Below are 6,102 nucleotides of genomic sequence, written 5' to 3'. Positions count from 1 at the left end.
CCAACCCCTGCTGCTTCTGGCCTACTCCAGAGAGAGGCGCGACCCGAGGGTGTTAGAAGCGGCTACAACCGCGCTTTAAGGAAAGCTCAGGTTCCTTAGGATCGGACCCGTCTGGCTAGAAATCTGGAGTTGGCGAAGAGTTTTCACATCCCCTTGTCCCTGCGTTCACAGAAATATTTGGCCCGGTAAAGCCTCGTTTATGTGCTGGATCCCATGCTTGGGATAAAGAGGGGTCATCCAAACAGACAGGGTATCTTTCCCTCTTGGAATAGGTAGAAGAGAGATAGATCATGGGTCCACAGGACCTGAGAGGTGTAACTTTCCAAAGGACATTTAACCTTAAAGCGTAAGGGCCTCCCAGGTGGCTCAGTGGTTTAGCGCCGCCTTTGGCCCAGGGTGTGATCCTGGAGACCTGGGATCGACTTCCGGGCTCCCTGCATGGAGCCTGCTTCTCCCTCTGCCTGTGTTTCTGCCTCTCTCTATGTTTCTCATGAATAAATAAATAAAATCTTTAAAAAAAAAAAAAAAAACAACAAAACTTAAAGCGTGAGGCAAGAGCTAACCCTTCTTCTAGACTTCCTACCCCCCAGTAGCAGTTGACCCTGCTGAACCCAGGCACTCACTCTGCATTTCTGAGGGCATCATCCCAATCAAAAGGCTGAAGAAAGTTCTGCAGGCCTGGATCAGCAAGTGGTAGGACTGAAAATTCTTCATCCAAGACAACCTGCTTAACGAGGCTCACTGGCTCGGCCTTCCCAGGCTGAAAATGGCAATTCTGCTTTCCTTTCTACCTCTCAGTGGTGTGCCCAGAGGAAACGGTCTCAGGTCTACTCCCCAGAAGGCTTATAACATACTTTACTTACCAGACTGGAAAAAAGTTATTTTAGCCCAAATTCTAACCGTGTTTTACAGTTAACATCCCCAAATAATAGAACTAATGTGGAATATATGAGGAAAAAATCTTCACTTAGCCCTCATGATTATAAAGCCATGCCCAGTGTGCTGTCATCTTCCTCTTCACTGTTGCCCCGTACTGTGTGAGAACTGGTCCTGTCTCATAGGGCAAGAAACAGACAAGCACTCAGAAAAGAGAAGGGATATTCCTAAGGTACTGGTCGGTCAGGAATTGAAACTTTATACTCCCAAGTGCAGAGTCTTGGCCACACTCACACAACTGACTTCCAAGGACTAAAATATGGAACAGGATCAATATGATTTCCCTTTGCCTGGGTTATCTTATCTAGAAAGCTGGGGGTGATAGTAGTTTGGTTCACTAAAAAGTATTGAGGACCCTAAGGGCCCCATGCATTCATATTTCAGACAGAAGTCCTGAATGGGTGCAAATGTGTACTGAGGGACATCAAGATTTTAAGCGTCTGCAGCAACATTTTACAAAATAGTTTCCACGGACCATGATTACCATGAGAAACAAGTTCCTTTCAAAAGAAAATTTAGAAAATGCTATATTGTCAGAAATCACATGGTTAAAAAAAAAAGCAAACAATAAAAACCTCATGTTTTATCTACCCTAAAAAAATAGTGTTAAGCACCTACTGTGTGTTAAGATTATGAGTGGGTTTTTCCAAAGTGATGTGAGCTCCTAGTTGGTAGCCCTTATGTAGGTATTATTTATTTTCTCTTGATGCAGATTACTTGGCTCACCACCACCACAAAATGGAGGGAAGATATAATTATATATACTTAAAACATCCTGCCAAATAATTAGATGCCATGACTTAACTTCTTAAGGAATGAATTCTAGGAAGCTCTTATTAGCATTCAAGCCATGAAGTAAAGCATATGTGATTATAAACAGTACGGAACTAAATCAGAATGTCTTTTCCTTTAGAAAGACCCTAGAATGTTTTCCTACTCTGTAGAACTCAAACTAGTCAAGGGATCTAAAGCTTCAGTTTGATTAATCTGGTCTTGACTAATTGGACCTGACAGTCTAAATTCTAGAGCTGAGGAATACTTGGAACAAAAAGTAAAAAGCAAACCAATAAGAAAAAAATAATGTCCTTTTAATTTCTTGGCAAAGACCAGAGAGTGAATAAAGCAAATATGCTTTGAGAAAGAATCTTTGCTCAGATGGCAAATTCAGTATACAGCAAGTCTAAGTGTTGCCTGTGATGTTTATTTATTTATTTATTTATTTATTTATTTTTTTTGCCTGTGATGTTTAAACATAGCTATAAATAAAAATCATCTGATGATGGGGGTGGGGTAGAAGAAAGATGACCTTCAGCAAATAGCTTTATAATAGATACTTAGTCAAAGTATAAAAATGGACATTAAACATGAAAGAATGTTTTTCTTCACCTTACATTAGGTTTATACTGTTGTTCCATCCACTTCCCTGACTTTTAAGCTTATTGATACAGAAAGTAGAGCCACGTAGATAAGAAATGGCTCAAGTCAGATGGATCTGGTTTGAATTCTGGCTCTGCATGGAGTTTGGCAAGTTAACTAACTTTTCTCAATTCTTTCATTGATAAAGTGGAGATAATTGTAATTGCCAAATAAATAGGGTTCTTTTAAGAATTAAATTATAAATGTAAAACACAACACAGCATACTGTAATTTCCACTAAGTATTAAAGTGTTAGATATTCTTACCATTTTGTGTGTGTGTGTTTTTGTTTTTGTTTTTGTTTAGAGGGAGGAGGACAGTGGGACAGGACAGATAGGGAAAATCCAAAGCAGGCTTCACAGAGCCTGACACAGGGCTCCATCTCAACCCTGAGCTGAAATCAAGAGCCAGACACTTAACCGGCTGAGCCACCCAGGCACCCATAGATATTCTATTTGTATTACTTCTAAGTGGACTCTGATTCTAAACATCCTCTAATACCACTTGGAGCACCTCAGTGCCTGCTGTAAAATACATAGTGGTTTTGGAAACAGAACATAATGGTATCAAAAATGTCATAGAGACACAAAGCCATCAGATGAAGTGAGGATGGGTTGTGTGAGGAGGGAGATTCAAGAATAGAGGGTAGAGATGGGTTAAAGAACACCCCCCCCTTCCCTTGACATCATGCAAACATTCAGAAGACCTGCTGTGTAGAGAAAAAGTCAATGAGGAATAAATCCAAGAATGAATACAGTTGGTCAGTCTTATGTTCCTGTTGTGCGGAATCTTTTATATAATATGGGTACCATATCCGATAACATGCACTTTGCACCAGGGCCTTCTGTGCCCCAGAAGCTCCAATTAGTCAACATTTTAGTGGCTATGCCTGTGAGAAACCTGTCATACTCCGGCCAACTGGACCTGCCCAACTACCAAAAGATTTCTGTATTCACCATACACAGTGATGCTTGCGACTCATTGGTATCCACCCCTGTTTTTCTCCTTTGCAATTTTGAGAAAAATTAAACTTACATTACCCTTTTGCCTGAAATTTGAATTTTATAGATGTGGCCAAAATTTTGTGGCCAGGAACTTTGCCACAGAGAGAATACAGCCTTTTCATCCTGCTACTGCAATTTGTCTAAAGAAAAAAATGTGAGAAATGACCGTGTCCCTTGGTAATATCCCTGACATCTAAATACCATTCTCAGTTACAGAGAAAATAATTCTTTCGGTTACAGAGGAAAGAAAATCTCTGAAATGAAAAGCAAAGTTTATCATCCAGAGGGCTGGATAAGCCTTAAAAATACTGTCACCAGCTATGCAGGTATTAATCTTATCATAGAAGCATGTTTATCAACATGGAACATTATGCATAATATAGTATTAAGTGACAAAATTACCTTGTAAAACATGTATAACCATCATTTTACTAATTATATAGTATAAATAGATGTTTATGAGACACTTTAGAAAGGTACATGATGAGGTATTAATAGCAGTTGCTTCTAGTGAATGGGATTTTTTTTTCTTTTTACGTGCTTGATTCTTCTATAATGAAAATATATTGCTCATAATTGTGAAAAGAAAATCTTCAGAATATCTGAGTAAACCTGACTAGGCACCTCTTAGGGAATCACATAATCAAGCAACATGTAGCTTAAATATTCCACCATGCCCTGGAATATTACTCACTCAGGAGCTCCCACTTTCTTGTGAAAAGAAGTATCCCCTTCCCTGTGGCCTTCTCACATGGCCTCCTCACAAACCATTTCAATATGGTTCTTTCTCCTGCCTTCCCTCTCATTAAAAGGTCTTACCCTCGGTTCAGGTGGCCCTCTTACTCTCAGACAAATGCTATCTGCTTCCACTCCATTCCTACTTTCACCTCTTTGCTCAATATGTCCCTGCTCCCCAGATAGCCACTTTTATCTATATGAACCCTACTTGTCAGTTAAGACCAGTTCAAGCCCCACATTCTCTGAAGAGCCTTCTGTGATGACTCTAGGTCATCAGTGGGAGAGATTGGACTATACTGGGGAGCTCTCAACTTAGGATTCATGGGGTGGATTCAGGGGGAAATCCATCAACTCCCAAAGGAATTTCCTTTTTTACTGAAATCTTTATTGAGACAATTTTAGATTCACATGCAGTTGTAACAAATAATATAGAGATATCCCAATTTCCCAGTGGTAACACCTTGCAATACTATATAGTACAGTATCACAACTGGAGTATTGCTATGGATACAACCCACCTATCTTATTCAGATCTCCCCAATTTTATATGCATTCATTTGTGTATGTGTTGGGTGTGTGTGCCTTTGCTGCTGTACAATTTGGAGTTTTCTTTTGTACATGTATTTTTGTCCCCCCTGGGGAAAGGTCCTCAGCTTTCATCAGATTCCCAAGTGTCATAGATGCAAAAGGGAGTTTGATTCCCAGCTCTGAGAATTCTAGGAGACCATACACCAAACCTTACAGTTCTCTGTTCCAAAAGCAACAATTAGCACTTACCACCATATGGCTGGCAGAGGGATGCATGTGTATGGGGGAGAGATAATGGGAAGAAGAACAGGGAAAGAAGGGAAAACTCAGGTGCATAAAACACAGTCCACTGAGCTTATGCTCCAGCAGAGGAAGACAGACATTCCAACAGATAAATCATTTATTAAACATGTACAGAAGAGGTATGGACTTTTTGGTTGGGACAGCTTGGGAAGTATTCCACAGAAGCTGACGCTTAAGCTACATGTTGAAAGATAATCCAGAATTCTTCAGCTGAGAAGAGAAGAACTAACTGTTAAAATCACTCCTTCTTAAGTTGTATCTGTTCTAGATGCTTTGAAGAAAACATAGGAAACTATGCTTACATTTGTTTATTCTACAATGTTAAGGTGTCAGATTCTTCAACTCCCGTGTGTTGGTTTTGAGGCCAAGGGATTTTTTCCCCCTGAGTCTATTTTCCACTGTCTTGTCCAAATTGGATACCAGATCCTGCCTGCTTAGCTTGAGAAAGGCATTTTATCTCTGGTGTCTTGATCGCATCAGAGCTTATATTTAAAGCATGAGTGATGAGAAGAGACCGCAGCTTAGTCCCTGGCTCTATCCCATCCTTAGAGTGCCCTCCTCCTCTCCACTGAAGGCTCTAGAGGCCAATCCTACAGTGACCGGTGAGAACCAGAGCTAGTCAGAGCCATGAGTAAAATATCTCTGTTCTACAGTCAGGCTCCATTTACTGGGATCTGCGACAGGGGTTCATCAGAAACCCTCAGGAACTGGGCTCCCTGGCTTCCCCATTTGTGCCCCCCTACACACACCCATGTTTGATAGTTGCCTTGTGTGGACTCAGGCTTAGACACCCCTTGGTGGCCTCTTTCTCTGGGTGGATTGCAGGTTCCACATCAAGCTGTTCAGTTCCCAGTGTTATTCACAGGGAACTGCAACCATCTTGTACCAGGGAGACCAACACCCTACCATCAGGCCCACCGTTTAAAGGGCCTCCTGGAAGCCTGACTCAAGGCACCACTTTTTATGGCCTCTGCATCCTCATTCAAAGTTACTGAACCCCCTAACCATCAGTATTTTCATCCGTAGCATGGGGATCATAATAGTACCATTCCCATAAGTTTATTTTAAGCTTTAAATAAATGAATCCATGTAATGCTCTTAGCGCATAACAAGTATTCCCATCTACATTAGCTATTATTATTAACTTTTTTTTTTTTTTAGAATGCTTTTCCAACGT

The sequence above is a fragment of the Nyctereutes procyonoides genome, unplaced genomic scaffold, assembly GCF_905146905.1.
Source record: "Nyctereutes procyonoides isolate TBG_1078 unplaced genomic scaffold, NYPRO_anot_genome, whole genome shotgun sequence".
Taxonomy (NCBI): domain Eukaryota; kingdom Metazoa; phylum Chordata; class Mammalia; order Carnivora; family Canidae; genus Nyctereutes; species Nyctereutes procyonoides.
This window is presented reverse-complemented; position numbering follows the sequence as displayed.